Here is a 19830-nt window from a genome sequence, read left to right as displayed (position 1 = left end):
TCTGAAGCACCCACCTGCTTTAAGCAGGCTTCAATTATTCCAGTGCCTAAGAAGAACATGGTAACCTGATGATGCACCATCAATAACTCACACTGAGACGTAGGAAGCGAGGTATCGGCTTTTATTGACTGGAAGAATGAACAACACTACATCCTGGGGAATGAGGCAGGGCAACAGGCCACAGTCGCCTTTATACAGGGGTCTGTGGGAGGAGCCACTGGAGCAGTCAGCAGGGGTCTGTGGGAGGAGCCACAGGAGCAATCAGCAGGGGTCTGTGGGAGGAGCCACTGGAGCAGTCAGCAGGGGTCTGTGGGAGGAGCCACAAGAGCAGTCCAGACAGGTATATCTAGTTCACCACATTCACCCCCCCCCCCTTTGTTTTAAAAAAGTCCCCAAGTATATTTACAAGTTAAGTCTATCAGGTGGTCGAATCGTTCGCTGCGATCTACGTAGCTCCGGCTGCAATTGCACAGGTGCCGGAGGTGGTGATGGCACAGGTGCCGGAGGTGGTGATTGCACCGGAGACGGAGAGTGGGCTGGTTCTGGCCCAACTGGAGGTGTCAGGGATCTCTCGTGTGTGTGCGAGGCCCCCGGAATAGACGCGTACGAGATGCCTGGTACATGAGCGTCGTGAGGAGTCTGGGTGTGGCACGGTGTGTGCGGTGTCACCTCGGGTACAGGGTTCATAGTTACCGTGGAGTGTATGGGGTAGTGGTCTGCTGCTCCGGCGGGCGCCAGGTCGCGGACAGAGACCGTGTCCTCCCGCCCATCAGGCAAGACCACGTAGGCATACTGGGGGTTAGCATGCAGGAGGTGAACCCTCTCGACCAGCGGGGAGTATTTATTACTCCTCACATGTTTACGTAGCAGCACTGGCCCCGGGGACGTCAGCCAAACTGGTAGGGTGGTCCCAGTGACAGACTTCCTGGGAAAAGAGAATAGGCGTTTGTGAGGGGTGGCATTAGTGGATGTACACAACAGGGAGCGGATAGAGTGGAGTGCCTCAGGGAGGACCTCCTGCCATCGGGAGACCGGCAACCCTTTTGACTTAAGGGCTAAAAGTTTGGCCTTCCACACTGTGGCATTCTCCCTCTCCACCTGTCCATTCCCCCGGGGATTATAACTCGTGGTTTGACTAGTAGCAATGCCCCTAGCTAGCAGGAACCGGCGCAACTCGTCACTCATAAAGGAGGACCCTCTATCACTGTGGATATAGCAGGGATATCTGAACAGAGTGAAGAGCTGGCGCAGGGCTTTTATGATGGACGTGGTAGTAGTGTCGGGGCAGGGAATGGCAAAGGGGAATCGCGAGTACTCGTCAATAATACTGAGAAAATAGACATTGCGGTCGGTGGAGGGAAGGGGGCCCTTAAAGTCAACACTCAGTCGCTCAAAAGGGCGGGTGGCCTTGACAAGCTGCGCAGTGTCAGGACGGTAGAAGTGCGGTTTGCACTCAGTGCAGATCTGGCAGTCCCTGGTCATCGTCCTGATGTCCTCCAGGGAGTACGGCAGATTCCGGGCTTTAACGAAATGGTAAAATCGGGTGACCCCCGGATGGCAAAGATGTGCATGAAGGGCATACAGCTGGTCGAGCTGTGCGCTAGCACACTTTCCCCGGGATAGGGCATCAGAGGGTTCATTGAGTCTGCCAGGCCGGTACAGGATATCATAATTGTAGGTGGAGAGTTCTATTCTCCACCGCAAAATTTTATCATTTTTGATTTTGCCCCGCTGTTGGTTGCTGAACATGAACACAACCGAGCGCTGGTCGGTCAGCAAGGTGAACCTTTTGGCGGCGAGATAGTGCCTCCAGTGCCTAATAGCTTCCACTATGGCCTGGGCTTCTTTCTCCACCACGGAGTGCCGAAGTTCAGAGCCTTGAAGGGTACGAGAAAAGAATGCTACTGGCCTGCCTTCCTGATTGAGGGTAGCGGCAAGCGCGAAATCGGAGGTGTCACTCTCTACTTGGAAGGGAATGGTCTCGTCCACCGCATGCATCGTTGCTTTGGCAATGTCCCCTTTAATGCGGCTGAAGGCCGCGCAGGCCTCGGCAGAGAGGGGAAAAGTGGTAGACTTGACCAGGGGGCGGGCCTTGTCTGCGTAATGGGGGACCCATTGGGCGTAATAGGAAAAAAAAACCAGGCACCGCCGGAGGGCCTTGAGAGTGGTGGGAAGAGGGAGTTCTAACAGGTGGCGCATACGGTCGGGATCAGGGCCAATGACCCCGTTCTCCACGACATACCCAAGGATAGCGAGTCGGGTGGTTCTGAACACACACTTGTCCCTGTTATAAGGTTCAAAGCTTCGGCCACTTGGAAAAATTGTTGTAGGTTGGCGTCGTGATCCGACCAGTCGCGACCACAGATGGTGATGTTATCTAGATAGGGAAATGTGGCCTTCAGTTTGTACTGGTCCACCATCCGGTCCATCTCCCTCAGGAAGACTGAGACACCATTTGTGACACCAAATGGGACACGCAGGAAGTGATAGAGCCTGCCACCCGCCTCGAAGGTGGTGTAGGGATGGTCCTCTGGGCGGATGGGGAGCTGGTGATAAGCGGATTTCAGATCTATCGTCGAGTACACCTTGTACTGAGCTATCTGGTTGACCATATCCGCGATGCGGGGTAGGGGGTACGCGTCAAGCTGCGTGAACCTATTGATGGTCTGACTATAGTCCACAACCATCCTATTTTTCTGCCCAGTCCGAACAACAACCACCTGGGACCGCCAAGGGCTTGTGCTTGGCTCAATGATCCCCTCCCCGAGCAGCCGCTGCACCTCTGACTGAATGAAGGCCCTGTCCCCTGCGCTGTACCTCCTGCTTTTAGTCGCCACCGGTTTACAGTCGGGGGTCAGGTTGGTGAACAGCGATGGGGGAGGGATCTTGAGGGTGGAGAGGCTGCAAGTAGTGTCAGTAGCACAGCTATCGACATGGTGCTGGGCGGGATGTGTGGTTCGGTGTGTATGTGCGTGTGGTAACGGAGTATATGGCGAAGTCCCACCAAACTGAGGATTCCTGACAGTGAGTGGTGGGAGGGGCCCGTCATATGCCATAGTCACACTTTCGAGATGGCTCTGGAAGTCCAGGCCCAATAGCACAGGTGCGCACAGTCGAGGCATGACCAGGAATGCAAAGTTCCGATATTCTGTGCCCTGCACCACCAAGGTTGCTACACAACCCACCCGGATGTTTGTGGAATGCGACCCAGAAGCCAAGGTGATCCTGTGACTTACCGGCCATGTCACGAGTCCACAGCGTTGCACTGTGTCCGGGTGAATAAAACTCTCAGTGCTGCCTGTGTCAAACAGGCAGCTAGTCCTGTGTCCCTCCACCAGGATGTCCATCATCGACCTTGCGAGCTGCTGCGGAGCGCTTTGGTCGAGGGTTACGGTGGCCAGAGTTGAAATGCTGTCTTGGTGGCCCGGTAAACACCGGTGAGTCGGGGGCGGGGCATGGTGACGCTGGCAAAGATGGCCCCTCACATCCGGGCATGCAAGATGGCGGCCCCCAGGTCTCAGACGCAGCGCTGCTCGACCCCGCGCGCGGTTTAGACTTACAGACCTTGGCGAAATGGCCTTTTTTCCTGCAGCTGGAGCAGGTTGCTTCGCGAGCTGGACAACTGTTTCTAGAATGTTTCCGGAGCCCACAAAAGTAACAAAGTTTACTGCCTGACGAGGTCGGGGAGTTAGTGATACCGTGACTGGCAGCGGCGTTGGTGAATTCACTCGCAGGAACCGGTGGCGGCGGGGCCGGAGACGTCCACGGACCTGGCGGGGAATCGCGCGGCTGGACCGCATCGACAAAGAGCTGAGCAGCCTCCAGCGTATCAGCCGTCTCGATCGCTGAGCGTAAGGTCAGATCAGCTTTTTCCAGCAGCCGCTGGCGCACATACACTGACCGGATTCCGGTCACAAAGGCGTCTCAGACCAAGAGTTCCGCATGCTGTTCCGCTGTGAGTGTTTTGCAGTCACAAGTCCGTACGAGTGCCTGTAGAGCTCGGAGGAATTCAGCAGTCGACTCCGTAGGCCGCTGTTTTCGGGTGGCCAAGCGATGTCTGGCGTAGACGGCGTTCACCGGCCGCAGGTACTGTCTTTTGAGGGCGTCAAGCGCCCCTTCGTAGGTCGAGAGGTCCCTGATGAATGAATAAACTTTTGGGGCGACTCTCGAGAGGAGAAGTCTGTGCCTAACAGCAGGGTCAGTTGCACAAACCTCCTCCAAGTATGATTGGAAGCATGCAAGCCAGAGTTCAAAGGCAAGAGCTGCTTCAGGGTCCTGGGGGGTCCAAATCCAAACATTCCAGGCGTAAAACGGTTTCCATGCTTTAACTTCCAGTCAATAAAATTGATGCACCATCAATAACTCACGCTGAGATGTAGGAAGCGAGGTATCGGCTTTTATTGACTGGAAGAATGAACAACACTACATCCTGGGGAATGAGGCAGGGCAACAGGCCACAGTCGCCTTTATACAGGGGTCTGTGGGAGGAGCCACAGGAGCAGTCCAGACAGGTATATCTAGTTCACCACATTTGCCTCAATGACTATCATCCAGTAGCACTTACATACACTTTGATGAAGTGTTTTGAGAGGTTGGTGATGAAACGTATCAACTCCTGGTCGAGAAGTGACTTGTGCCTATTGACACAACAAGTCAACAACAGATGCCATTTCATTAGCTCTTCACTCAATCCTGGAGCAAATGGACAGTGAAAATGCATACATCCAGATGCTCTTCACTGACTACTACTCGACATTTAATACTATAATCCCCTGAAAATTATTCAGTAAGTTTCAAGGTCTACAGCTCAATACCCCTCTGTGCGACTGAATCCTCAATTTCCACACTTGTGGACCCTAGTCAGTTCAGATTGGTAACAGCATCTAATCCACAATCACCATCAGCACAGGTCCACCACAAGACTGTGTTCTTAGTCCCCTGGTCTACTTGCTTTGTACTTCTAATTGTGAGGCTAAGCACAGCTCAAATGCTATATTTAAGTTTGCTAATGACACTACTGTTGTTGACCTGATCAGAGGTCATGATGAATCAGTATTTTGCAAGGAAACTGAAAATCTGGCTGAGTGGTGTCACAACCACAACCCCTCATTGAATGCCAACAAGACCAACCAGCTGATTATTGACTTCAAGAGGAGGAAATCATGGGATCAGAGGTGGAGTGGATCAGCAACTTTAAATTCCTTGGTGTTATAATTTGTAAGGATCTGTCCTAGGCCCAAACATCAATGCCAACATGAGGAAAGCACAGCAGTGCCTCGACTTTCTTTGAAGTTTGAGAAGATACAGCATGTCATCTAAAACACTGACAAACATCTATAGATGTATGATGGAGAGTGTATTGACTGGTTGCCTCACAGCCTGTGTACAAGATGATGAGAAGCATTGATCGTGTGGATAGTCAGAGGCTTTTTCCCAGGGCTGAAATGGTTAGCATGAGAGGGCACAGTTTTAAGGTGCTTGGAAGTAGGTACAGAGGAGATGCCAAGGGTAAGTTTTTTACGCAGAGAGTGGTGAGTGCATGGAATGGGCTGCTGGTGACAGTGGTGGAGGCAGGTATGATAGGGTCTTTTAAGGGACAGGTACATGGAGCTCAGAAAAATAGAGGGTTATGGGTAACCCTAGGTAAATTCTAAGGTAAGGGCATGTTCAGCACAGCATTGTGGGCTGAAGGGCCTGTATTGTGCTGTAGGTTTTCTATGTTTCTATGAACAGAAAAGCCTACAAAAAGTAATGGATATGGCCCAGTCCATCTTGTTTAAAGCCCTCCCCACCACTGAGCAAATCTACACTAAGCACCATCAGAGGAAAGGAGCATCCATCATCAAGGAACCCCACCCCATCTCCATGCTCTCTTCTTACTTCCTGCAATTGGGAATAAGATACAGGACTCACAGTTCACTCCAACCCCCACCACCAGGTTCAGGAACAGTTATTATCCTGCAACCATCATGTTCTTGAACCAAAGTGAATAACTTCACTCGCCCCGTCACCGAACTGTTCCTGCATCCTATGGACTCACTTTCAAGGAATTTTTGTCTCATGTTCTCGACATTTATTGCAGGTTTATTTATTATTATTTCTTCGTTTTTTTCTTTTCTTCTTGTACTTGCACAGTTTGTTGTCTTTTGCATATTGGTTGTTTGTCCTATTGGGGGCAGTCTTTCTTTGATTCTTTTGTGTTTTTTGTTTTTACTACCAATGCCTGAAAGAAAATTAATCTCAGGGTTGTATATGGTGACATAATGTACTTTGATAATAAATTTACTTTGAACTTGGAATCCTTCCTTGGTGGCAGGAAGGGACAAGGAAAATAATAAAAGATAGGTTTGTAGGTTTATATGAGAAAGGTGAATCGTTATCAGAGACAGTGTTTTGCCTAGATGGTTGCAGTATGCTGAAAATAGAATAAAGCCAGTAAAGTATTTTTTGAAGGAAATACCGCTGTAACATAGAAAATTGGCATTCTACTTGTAATCTCCCTTAAGCAACTAAGCTGCCCAGTGTAGTGACGCTGATTGTGGCAGACTAGCCAAGACATTTGGACAGATATGGAGTTACTTGACTCTTAAAATCACAAATATTGACTGTGCTTTTGAATTGGTTAAGATAGGAGCAAGTGTGGGACGAAGACACTATGACAATATTCACAATTAAGGATGACAGTATATGATTTTGTAAGGAAAGATAATCACAATTTTACTAATCATAACAGTGATGACACTATGTTATCAGTGCTGTCAGTTCCTTATAAATTGGACTTTTTTTCCAGGTAAAAGTGCTTTGGGCTTGTAAATATCTTTTATACTGATTGGCATGAATACCTCATCTGTCATATTTGGAGATTACCATTGAAGGTGAAAAAGCAGTAGATACAATTAACATTGTTTTTTTGAAAGTCGTACTGTCTGTCATGTCAGAGTATGATGAACTATGACATCTTGATTAATAGTTCATTTATGAAAAAAAGTTGAAGGGTTGTATTTTCTGAATAGATCACAATGTCATCAGTGAACAAAATCCTGTTACAGGTAACACATTTTTGTAATATATTTAAATTTTGTCTAAAATGCTTGGCATGATTTTCCATGTGGCAATGTGTATGCACCCTGTAAATTATTACAGTACAGGGTTTATAATACTCAAACCCCTTGAAAGAAATTTAATGCATTCTTGAATGGATTAGAACAATCTGTAATCATTGTTTGAAATGTCACCTTAAAGCTACTCTCCCACCCCACCAAGATTAAGAAGTCTATTACTCACAGTGCATCAGCAGTGTTACAAATGGGAATATACCTAATGAGTAAAACTTAAGGCCCTTTTAAATTCTTCTGATTGAACAATGTCAATTTTTAGCACTGAAAAATATGCTAAAAGATTTGTAATTAGTATTCTTTTTGTATTGCATGGAAGTAGTTAATCAATTTCCCCGAATTAGAAGTGGGATGGCTTGCACCAAATCTAGAATGCAAAGCAAGAGTCTTGGCCCTAAATGTCGACTGTTTACTCTTTTCCACAGATGCTGCCTGACCTGCTGAGTTCCTCCAGCATCTTGGATTTCCAGCATCTCTGGACTTTCTTGTGTTTGTGATTCTACATAGAATCCAGTCTCATAGCTAAGTTTAGGATGCCCATTTATCCAATTATTAGGGATTTGAGATGATGATTTCGGGAGGCCAGTGGAAATTACGAACACTTTGAGTGCTACCTTGCATCCCAGGGCTTTGTGTTACCACTGAAGGATGCAACTTCCTTTTAGGGACTGCAGATGACCTTTAAGCTCTAGTCATTTCCCAATTTGCCTTGTGCAGGAAGGCACAGAGTCGACTGTACTTCCTAAGAAGGTTGGCGTCATTCAATGTCTGTAGTGAGATGCTGAAGATGTTCTATAGGTCAGTTGTGGAGAGCGCCCTCTTCTTTGTGGTGGCGTGTTGGGGAGGAAGCATTAAGAAGAGGGACGCCTCACGTCTTAATAAGCTGGTAAGGAAGGCGGGCTCTGTCGTGGGCAAAGTACTGGAGAGTTTAACATTGGTAGCTGAGCGAAGGGCGCTGAGTAGGCTACGGTCAATTATGGATAACTCTGAACATCCTCTACATAGCACCATCCAGAGACAGAGAAGCAGTTTCAGCGACAGGTTACTATCGATACAATGCTCCTCAGACAGGATGAAGAGGTCAATACTCCCCAATGCCATTAGGCTTTACAATTCTACCGCCAGGACTTAAGAACTTTTTAAAAGCTATTATTAATGCTTTTTGAGATAGTGATTTAGATGCATATCATATTTTTTTACTGAGTTAAGTATTGTATGTAATTAGTTTTGCTACAACAAGTGTATGGGACATTGGAAAAAAAAGTTGAATTTCCCCATGGGGATGAATAAAGTATCTATCTATCTATCTATTTACTACTCAGTTTGCAGAGAACATTTGTGGAGGTGACCACCAACCGGTCATGTGATCATGCAGAGAGCCTCATCTCTCCTCCACCTGACACCTGATAGATATTCAACATAATGACCAAATTCAATTAATTTGCAACTAAAATTTGGGTTTGTTTTGCTTGCATTGGAGTTTACGGTAACAATGACGAAGCTTGTAAAAATGCTCAAACTGGAACCGACTGTAAGATATTCCAAGATTACTTTCAATGTTCATGATCTAACACCCCTGCTCCTTTGAGACAGGTTCTTTTCTATGCAGCAAATTGAGGCTCTGAATAATCTCATGGATTCATGATTGAGTTAGTTTTGGGGTCCCGGGAGGGGATATAAGCAAAGCTAATCTTTGTCAGAAGAATTAGTTAAATTGATAATTTGATGGCTGCATTCTAGTGTTGTCAATAATCAATGCAGTTGCTCATCAGTTGTCCTGAATTGGTCCAAACATGATGCAAATGGTGATGGACCTCAAACAGTTTGACTTGAATTATGCATAATTGCTGAACCCTTAAGACTGCAAAGTGTTTGGCTCTATCTGGTAACAACACAACTTTTTCAATTCTATTCAGACGACAACAAATAATTTACAGCCGAATTTGACAATTTTGCAATAAAAATAGAAAATGCTCAACACATCAGGTAGGTTCATGACCTCTAGAACAGAAACAAGTTAAAATTAAACACTTTTAAATGTCATACTGGCTGTCATGTCAGAGTACTGAAGGTGGGTGTGTGACTGGTGATTGTGGTGAGCGATATTAAGGATCAAAGGGAAGAACTCTGATTAGATTGAATGCAACAGAGAATAAATGACAGTAAGAATGTTGGTGCAAGCCAGAATTTGCAGAGATCTGCCATTTCACAGGTTATAAGGGTTAAAGGAGATTACAGGAGGGAGGACAAAATGAGGTGTTACATAGAAACATAGAAATCTACAGCACATTACAGGCCCTTCGGCCCACAATGTTGTGTCGACATTCTAAAATACTCTAGAAACTGCCTAGAATTACCCTTCTGCATAGCCGTACATTTTTCTAAGCTCCACGTACCTATCTAAGACTCTATTGTATGCACCTCAACCACCATTGCTGGCAGTGCATTCCATGCACCTACCACTCTCTGTGTGAAAAATTTAATTCTGACATCCCCCTTGTACCTACTTCCAAGCACCATAAACATAGAAACATAGAAAACAGGTGCAGGAGTAGGCCATTCGGCCCCTCGAACCTGCACCGCCATTCAGTATGATCATGGCTGATCATCCAACTCAGAACCCTGTACCTGCTTTCTCTCCATACCCCCTGATCCCTTTAGCCACAAGGGCCATATCTAACTTCCTCTTAAATATAGCCAATGAACCGGCCTCAACTGTTTACTGTGGCAAAGAATTCCACAGATTCACCACTCTCTGTGTGAAGAAGTTTTTCCTCATCTCGGTCCTAAAAGGCTTCCCCATTATCCTTAAACTGTGACCCTTCGTTCTGGACTTCCCCAACATCGGAAACAATCTTCCTGCAACTAGCCTGTCCAATCCCTTTAGAATTTTATACATTTCAATAAGATCCCCCTCAATCTTCTATATTCCAGTGAGTATAAGCCTAGTTGATCCAATCTTTCTTCATATGAAAGACCTGCCATCCCAGGAATCAATCTGGTGAACCTTCTCTGTACTCCCTCTATGGCAAGAATGTCTTTCCTCAGATTAGGGGACCAAAACTGCACACAATATTCTAGGTGCAGTCTCACCAAGGCCTTGTACAACTGCAGTAGAACCTCCCTGCTCCTGTACTCAAATCCTTTTGCTATGAATGCCAACATACCATTTGTCTTTTTCACCGCCTGCTGTACCTGCATGCCCACCTCCAATGACTGGTGTACAATGACACCCAGGTCGCGTTGCATCTCCCCTTTTCCTAATCGGCCACCGTTCAGATAATAATCTGTTTTCCTGTTCTTGCAACCAAAGTGGATAACCTCACATTTATCCACATTAAATTGCATCTGCCATGAACTTGCCCACTCACCTAACCTATCCAAGTCACCCTGCATCATCTTAGCATCCTCCTCACAGCTAACACCGCCACCCAGCTTCGTGTCATCCACAAACTTGGAGATGCTGCATTTAATTCCCTCGTCTAAATCATTAATATATATTGTAAACAACTGGAGTCCCAGCACTGAGCCTTGCAGTACCCCACTAGTCACTGCCTGCCATTCTGAAAAGGTCCCGTTTACTCCCACTCTTTGCTTCCTGTCTGCCAACCAATTCTCTATCCACATCAATACCATACCCCCAATACCGTGTGCTTTAAGTTTGCACACTAATCTCCTGTGTGGGACCTTGTCAAAAGCCTTTTGAAAATCCAAATATACCACATCCACTGGCTCTCCCCTATCCACTCTACTAGTTACATCTTCAAAAAATTCTATAAGATTCGTCAGACATGATTTTCCTTTCACAAATCCATGCTGACTTTGTCCGATGATTTCGCCTCTTTCCAAATGTGCTGTTATCACATCTTTGATAACTGACTCTAGCATTTTCCCCACCACCGATGTCAGACTAACCGGTCTATAATTCCCCGGTTTCTCTCTCCCTCCTTTTTTAAAAAGTGGGGTTACATTAGCCACCCTCCAATCCTCAGGAACTAATCCAGAATCTAAGGAGTTTTGAAAAATTATCACTAATACATCCACTATTTCTTGGGCTACTTCCTTAAGCACTCTGGGATGCAGACCATCTGGCCCTGGGGATTTATCTGCCTTTAATCCCTTCAATTTACCTAACACCACTTCCCTACTAACATGTATTTCCCTCAGTTCCTCCATCTCACTAGACCCTCGGTCCCTTACTATTTCCAGAAGATTATTTATGTCCTCCTTAGTGAAGACAGAACCAAAGTAGTTATTCAATTGGTCTGCCATGTCTTTGTTCCCTATAATCAATTCACCTGTTTCTGACTGTAAAGGACCTACATTTGTCTTCACCAATCTTTTTCTTTTCACATATCTATAAAATCTTTTACAGTCAGTTTTTATGTTCCCTGCCAGCTTTCTCTCATAATCTTTTTTCCCTTTCCTAATTAATCGCTTTGTCCTCCTCTGCTGGTCTCTGAATTTCTCCCAGTCCTCAGGTGTGTCACTTTTTTTTTGCTAATTTATATGTTTCTTCTTTGGACTTGATACTATCCCTAATTTCCCTTGTCAGCCACAGGTGCACTACCTTCCCTGGTTTATTCTTTTGCCAAACTGGGATGAACAATTGTTGTAGTTCATCCATGCGATCTTTAAATGCTTGCCATTGCATATCCACCGTCAACCCTTTAAGTATCATTTGCCAGTCTATCTTAGCTAATTCAGGTCTCATACCTTCAAAGTTACCCTTCTTTAAGTTCAGAACCTTTGTTTCTGAATTAACTATGTCACTCTCCATCTTAATGAAGAATTCCACCATATTATGGTCACTCTTACCCAAGGGGCCTCGCACGACAAGATTGCTAACTAACCCTTCTGCATTGCTCAATACCCAGTCTAGAATGGCCTGCTCTCTAGTTGGTTCCTCGACATGTTGGTTCAGAAAACCATCCCGCATACATTCCAAGAAATCCTCTTCCTCAGCACCCGTACCAATTTGGTTCACCCAATCTATATGTAGATTGAAGTCACCCATTATAACTACTGTTCCTTTTTTGCACGCATTTCTAATTTCCTGTTTAATGCCATCCCCAACCTTACTACTACTGTTAGGTGGCCTGTACACAACTCCCACCAGCATTTTCTGCCCCTTAGTGTTATGCAACTCTACCCATATCGATTCCACATCCTCGAGGCTAATGTCCTTCCTTTCTATTGTGTTAATCTCCTCTCTAACCAACAATGCTACCCCACCTCCTTTTCTTTCCTGTCTATCCCTCCTGAATATTGAATATCCCTGGATGTTGAGCTCCCATCCTTGGTCACCCTGGAGCCATGTCTCTGTGATCCCAACTATATCATATTCATTAATAACTATCTGCACATTCAATTCATCCACCTTGTTACGAATGCTCCTCGCATTGACACAGAAAGCCTTCAGGCTTGTTTTTACAACATTCTTAGCCCTTATACAATTATGTTGAAAAGTGGTCCTTTTTGATTTTTGCCCTGGATTTGCCTGCCTGCCCCTTTTACTTTTCACCTTACTACTTTTTGCTTCTACCCTCATTTTACACCCCTCTGTCTCTCTGCACTTGTTCCCATCCCCCTGCCACATTAGTTTAAAGCCTCCTGAACAGCAGTAGCAAACGCTCCCCCTAGGACATTGGTTCCAGTCCAGTCCAGGTGCAGACCGTCCTAAAACTATGTTCCCTCAAGTTAGCCATTTCAGCCCTGGGAAAAAGCCTCTGGCTATCCACACAATCAATGCCCCTCATCATCTTATACACTTCTCAGGTCACCTCTCAACCTCCATCGTTCCAAGGAGAAAAGGCAAATTTCACTCAACCTATTCTCATAAGGCATGCTCTCCAATCCAGGCAATATCCTTGTAAATCTCCTCTGCACACTCTCTATAGTTTCCACGTCCTTCCTGTAATGAGGTGACCTGAACGGAACACAGTAGTCCAAGTGGGGTCTAACTATACCTATAAGATTATCACACAGCTCTTGAACTTAAACCCACGGTTGCTGAAGGCTAACCTATCACAAGCCTTCTTAACAACACTGTCAACCTGCTCAGCAGCTTTGAGTGCCCTATGGACATAGATTCCAAGATCTCACTGATCCTCCAGATTGCCAAGAGTCTTACCATTAATATTATAGTCTGAATTCAAATTTGACCTACCAAAATGAACTACTTCACACTTAGCTAGATTGAACTCCATCTGCCACTTCTCAGCCTAGTTCCGCATCCTATCGATGTTGCGCCTTAACCTAGGACAAACCTCCAGACTATCCACAACACCTCCAACTTTTGTGTCATCAGCAAACTTACTAACCCACCCTTCTACTTCCTCATCAAGGTCATTTATAAAACTCACAAAAAGGAGGGGTCTTAAAACAGATCCATGCAGGACACCACTGGTCCCGCCCTCCATGCAGAATACGAACCATCTTCAACCACCCTTTGCCTTCTGTTGGCAAGCCAGTTCTGGATCCACAAAGCAAGTCCTCCTTGGATCCCATGCCTCCTTATTTTCTGAATGAGCCTCACATGGGGAACCTTTTCAAATGCCTTACTGAAATCCATGTACACTACATCCACTACTCTACATTCATCAATGTGTTTTGTTGTCAAAGGTGTTGCTTTTTTGGAGTCAGTGAAGGCTGGCAAATACCACAATAATGAATTTTGGAGACTGCACAGACAGCAGCAAGGTTAGAGAGTCCAAATGCAAGAAGGTTGGTTAAAAGTACACATAAATAGGGAGGGAATAAGGCACTGATCAGATTTTCAGAACTATTGAAATATTGTGACAATTGAAAATAAAGAACATGAATAAAGATAAATAAAAAATAGAGAACATAAATAGATAAAGAATAGAATGTCATGTCTATTTTATTTCTGGGAAGACCATGACTCACAAGTTCAGCTATGAAGTATTAAGTGTGACTATTGCTTCGTTTTAACTTAGGATGTTTACAAGACGGATAGAGGAAAGTTCAAAATTCAAAGCACATATATTATCAAAGTCCAGTTCTGCCTGAAATTAATTTTCTTGCTGGCATTCACAGTAGATACAGAAAAAAAAACCAATAGAATCAACTTCAAAAAAGAAAAACTACAGCCAGCCAATGTGCAAAAGATGACAAACTGCAAGTACAAAAAGACTAACAAATAGTTATAACAAATAAATAATAATTAATTAATATTGAGAACATGAGTTATAGAGACCTTGAAAGTTAGTCCATAGGTTGTGGAATCAGTTTAGTGTTGAGGTAAGTGAAGTTACCCACTCTTGTTCAGGATGGTTGAAGGATGGTAACTGTTCCTGAACCTGGTGGTGTGGGAACCAAGACTCTTGTACCTCCTTCCCGATGGCAGTAGCGAGACAAGAGTGTGGCCTGGACGGCAGGGGTCCTTGATGATGGATGCTACTTTCTTTTGTCAGCACTCCTTGTAGATGTGCTCGATGGTGGGGAGGGACTTTTCCTTTCATGGACTGGACTGTATCCACTGCTCACTGTGGACTTTGGTCTCCATACCAGGTTGTGGTGCAACCAGTCAGGGTACACCCCACTCAGTATCTATAGCATTTTGCCAAAGTTTTAGATGACATGCCAAATCTTCGCAAACTTCTAAGAAAGTAGAGGTGCTTCATTGTAATGTTACTTACAGGACAAATTGGTAAAATTTCATAGTACTTAGCTTAATGGTTTCAATCTGCCATCAATTTTAATCCATATAATTAATGTTAATCTCTATTTAATTTTCCTCTCAGCAACTATCTGGAATGCTACACTCCCGTAAAATGCAAATATAACCATACTTAAATGGATCCTGAAGAGAGTAAAATTCATAATCAGATTCAGGTTTTTTTCACTGTCCTATATGGCATGATATTCGTTGTTTTATCAGTACTGCACAAGGACATAAAGTTATTACAAATTATAAAATAAATAAATAATGCCAACAAAAAGAAATAACAAAGTAGAGTTCATGGATTCAAGGATTATTCAGAAATCTGATTGTGGAAGGTAAGAAGCTGCTTTTGAATCATTGGTCATCTCCTGTACTTCCTCCCTAATGAAGTAATGAGAAGAGGGCATCTCCTCGATGGTGAGGGTTCTTAGTAATGGGTGCCTGGATGCCACCATCTCGATGCACTAATTTTTGAAGATGTCCTTGATTTTTGTGGAGGGCTGTGCATGTGATGGATTTGCCCAAGTCCACAAGCCTCTACAGCCTCTTGTGACTCAAAATATCGGAGGCTTCATGCCAGGATGTGATCTACTAGTCAGAATCTTTTCCACCATAAATCCATAGTGTTACGTACCCCATAACTGGGTCACTTACCAGCAAAGACAGAGAGGTCCGTTGAAGTCTGATGGTACTATTTTTAAAAGTTTTTATTTATAAAGGGGCACAAAAGTAAGGTTAATACAAACATTCTGATAATATACGTCGTCAATACTCAATCTAAAGAGCGGGTATAGTAATAATCATCAATAAGAAATGGCTCTTTCGTTTGTCTAGGGTATAATATATTGTCCGATGGAAATATAAAAGTCTCTCAGTTCATGCAGACTTTAGCCTTTGGGGACCGCTGGGTTTTCACTTGTTGGAGAGAGAGAGATTTGTGAGAAGAGAAACTTGCCTGGGTCTTTTGACGAGGCCGATCCGATGTGTCGGGGGAGTTGGTTCCCCGTTGTTAGTTCAAGAAAATCGTCTCTGTGGTATCAGCCACCGGCTCCCAGGCACGGGAACTGAACATACGTGGCTTCCTTCAAATGGCTGCCCGCTATACGGGATCGCTAGCATCTCTTCTGGTGTGTCTGAGGGGCCGTCTCTACAGCCTCTCTTTTATCTGGACTCACGGGGTCTCAGATGTCAATCAGGTTGGGATGATGCAATCTCTCCCCGTCACCCAGCCCATGTTGTCCTGAGGGCTTGCACGTAGCCCCAGTCCCCAATCCACAAATGTGTCTCCAAGAGACAATGGCCATTATCCGGGGCTTTGTCTTGCTGAGGGGCCAGGACACATTCCAAAACCTTGAGGATTCTCTCTCATTTCCTGGGTCCAAGACCCGAATTAATAGTGATCTTGCGAGTCTCAAGAAGGAGGGGGCTGCGATCATAACAATAGAAATTTTGAAGAATCTTTACTGACATACCTTATTTCCTCAAACTTCCAATGAAGTATGCCATCTTAGGGATTGCATCAATATGTGGGGCACAGGATAGATCTTCTGAAATTCTGACACCCAGGAACGTAAAACTGATCACCCTTACCACTGATGACCCCTCAATGAGAACAGCTGTGTGTTCTCCCAACTTCCCCCTCACTGAAGTCCAGAATCAGTTCCTTAATCCTACTGAGTGCAAGGTTGTTGTTGTGACACCACTCAACCAGCTGATCTACCTCACTGCTGCATGCATCTACGCCAACTATGAACAGTATGGCATAGATCCAGATCCAGCTGTAGAGAATCATAATAGGTGGTGCAGCAAGGAGGATGACGAAGAATCCTACTATATTACTGTGGTAACCCAAAATGTGTGATGGAGATAGCTGGGGGTATGAGAAATACGAATATTAAGACCGCATTGCAGATACAATGTAACAAAAGCAAGTTTGATGTTACAATGCAAACATGAGGAAATCTCTTCCAACCTGATGGCATGAACATTAATTTCTCTAACTTCCATTAATGCCCCTCCCCTTCTTACCCCATCCCTTATTTATTTATTTATCTATCTATCTATCTATCTATCTATCTATCTATCTATCTATTTATCTATCTATCTATCTATCTATCTATCTATCTATCTATCTATCTATCTATCTATCTATCTGTCTGTCTGTCTGTCTGTCTGTCTGTCTGTCTGTCTGTCTGTCCGTCCATTTATTTATCCATTTATTTATTCATTTATTCATTCATTCATCCATTTATTTATTTATCTATCTATCTATGTATTTATTTATTTATTTATTCACCCACCCATCTATTTATTTATTTATCTATCTATCTATCTATCTATCTATCTATCTATCTATCTATCTATCTATCTATCTATTTATTCATGTCTGTCTGTCTATTTATTTATTTATCTATTTATCTATCTGTTTATTTATCTATCTATTTATTTATTATTTCCCCCTCTTTTCTTTTCTCCCTCTCTTTTTTCTTTCTCTGCCCCTCTTGCAATCACTCCTTGCCTGCTCTCCATCTCCCTCTGGTGCTCCCCTCCCCCTTTCTTTCTCCCTAGGCCTCCCGTCCCATGATCCTTTCCCTTCTCCGGCTCTGTGTCCCTTTTGTCAATCAACTTTCAAGCCCTGAGCTTCATCCCTCCCTATCCTGTCTTCTCCTATCATTTCTGATCTCCCCTTCCCACTTTCAAATCTCTTACTATCTCTTCTTTCCATTAGTCCTGACGAAGGGTCTCGGCCCGAAACATTGACTGTACTTCTTCCTATAGATGCTGCCTGGCCTGCTGCGTTCCACCAGCATCTTGTGTGTGTTGCTTGAATGTTATAACCTGGGTGTGGGATGGAGGTACATCTCTACCAAAGAAGGTATAAGGTGCTCCTTCCCTCCACCAACTTGCAAGTCACCTTTGGACAAGATGCAGCACCTGCTTAGCCCTCCTGATCAGGGTCACGTGAAACCAGGGGAGAAGGTGGTGGATGGTCATATGAGCAGCTGGTGCACGTGACAAATCGTGACTATGCGACCACTGACACCAGGCGGACAACCTCTGAAGAGTATGGATAATGCCTGGGGTCACCCGTCTTGTAAAGATACAGCCCAGAAGAAGGTAATGGCAAACCACTTCCACAGAAAAATTCTCCAAGAACAATCAGGGTCATGGAAAGACCAGGATCACGTGCGCCAAAGGACACAGCACAGAAGGTTGTAACCTGATTCACCGTTCTTGCCAAATGCAGTTCATGCATCACTCTTCAAGCAGGCTCAACTTTCATCAACACCATTACACATCATTCCCTGCTTATTTGTCCATCAAACACAGTTTACATATCATGGTTAAAAGCTCTTCTACTTAGATGTCTTGCTGGCACAATGATGATTTGTTTTCATCAGTTCAGTGGGTTCAGGACAGATGATGAGCTCAACATGAGACCTGTAGGCAGTGTCTGATGGGAGGGTAACTGGGTTGTTTGGGAGATGATGTATATATTCCGCCTTTTATACTGGACACAAAGCTCATGGACGTTGGCCATGCATCAGAGACATAGATTATAGCCACCTCAAGTACTGGAGAGATACCAGTAATACTGTCTCTGCAAAATCCTCTAAATCAACAGGCAGGAGAAGTGAACCATTGCAGTACTCTCTTCCAAGCCAATATCCTCCATATTTAGGACCTTATCGCAGTCATTTGGCTCCAGTGGGAAGGACCCATTAGCACCAGCTCTGCAGATACTATTCTGATCTTCTTTGTAACAGAATGTCAAAGGGAAAAAAAATCAAGGAGGTTCTCAAAATTTTATTGAAATGCTGTAACATACCCAATAGCCTTTGGGAATTTTCTGTCCCAATACCTGTTCGAAGTGGAAAAGGAGCTGTCAGTTTGGCATTGAGAACAATGAATCCATTTACAAAGAGCATTGCAAAACTTCAAGCTATCCTTTGACTTACCCTGGCAAGTACCTTCTGCATGGCTGCAGCAGAGTCTAATCACCTCAGAACCCAGTGAACTGGATTGGAAGCAAGTCATCCTCGATCCTGAGGGAAGCTTGAGATAGAAGACAAAGAAAGAAATGTGCCTTCAAAGTATAAAAAATATATTAGATCAGGAGTTTGAACGCTTGATCAAGGGTTTCTAAAAGGAGGATAAAGATGAAAAGCAGCAAAGAAGTTTCCTTTAAACAGCAACCCTGCTATTATAAGAATATTGAATGATTTCCTGGGATGCGCCTTCTTGCCTGTCTACCTGCAATGCACTTTCTCTGGAAGCTGTTACTCTTTATTCTGCATCAGTTATTGTTTCACCTTGTACTGCCTCACCACATTGTGTACTGATTTAATCTGTATGAATGGTATGCAAGGCAAACTTTTCAGTCTATTGTACTTAGGTATATGTGACAATGATAAACTAATCGTTTATTTTTTTATTTATTGACATACAGCGTGGAATAGGCCCTTCCAGTCCTTTGAGCCACACCTGATTTAACCCTAGCCTTATCACAGGACAATTTACAATGACCAATTAACCGGTCAATTGGTATGTCTTTGGAGTGTGGGAGGAAACCCATGTAGTCACAGGGAGAACGTACAAACTCCTTGCAGGCAGCAGCGGGAATTGAAACCGAGTCACTGGCACCGTAAAGCGTTGCGCTAACCATTACTGGTTCAAAAGTCCACAGTAAAGTTATTATCAAAGTACCTGTGTATCCTGAGATACAACAGAATCCAGAAAGAGAAGCAAACATAACAAAGATTGACAGGCATGCAATGTGCAAAAGAGAACAAATCATGCAAATATAATAAAAATGTGAACAAATAATACGCAGAGCATGAGCCTCTGTGTCCCCAAAGCTGGGTCCACAGGCTTCGGAGTCAGTTCAGCACTGAGGAAAGTGAAGCTGGTCCAGGAACTTAATGGCTGCAAAGCAAAAGCCTGGCAGCGTGGGACCCCAGACTCCTTCAAGTCCCGCCCAGTGATAGTAGTGAGAAGAGAGGGGCGCCGGTCAAATGCAGGCTGAAG

This window comes from Hemitrygon akajei, chromosome 1, assembly GCF_048418815.1.
Source record: "Hemitrygon akajei chromosome 1, sHemAka1.3, whole genome shotgun sequence".
NCBI lineage: Eukaryota > Metazoa > Chordata > Chondrichthyes > Myliobatiformes > Dasyatidae > Hemitrygon > Hemitrygon akajei.
The sequence above is the reverse complement of the archived record's forward strand: the minus strand, read 5'-3'. Positions refer to the sequence as shown.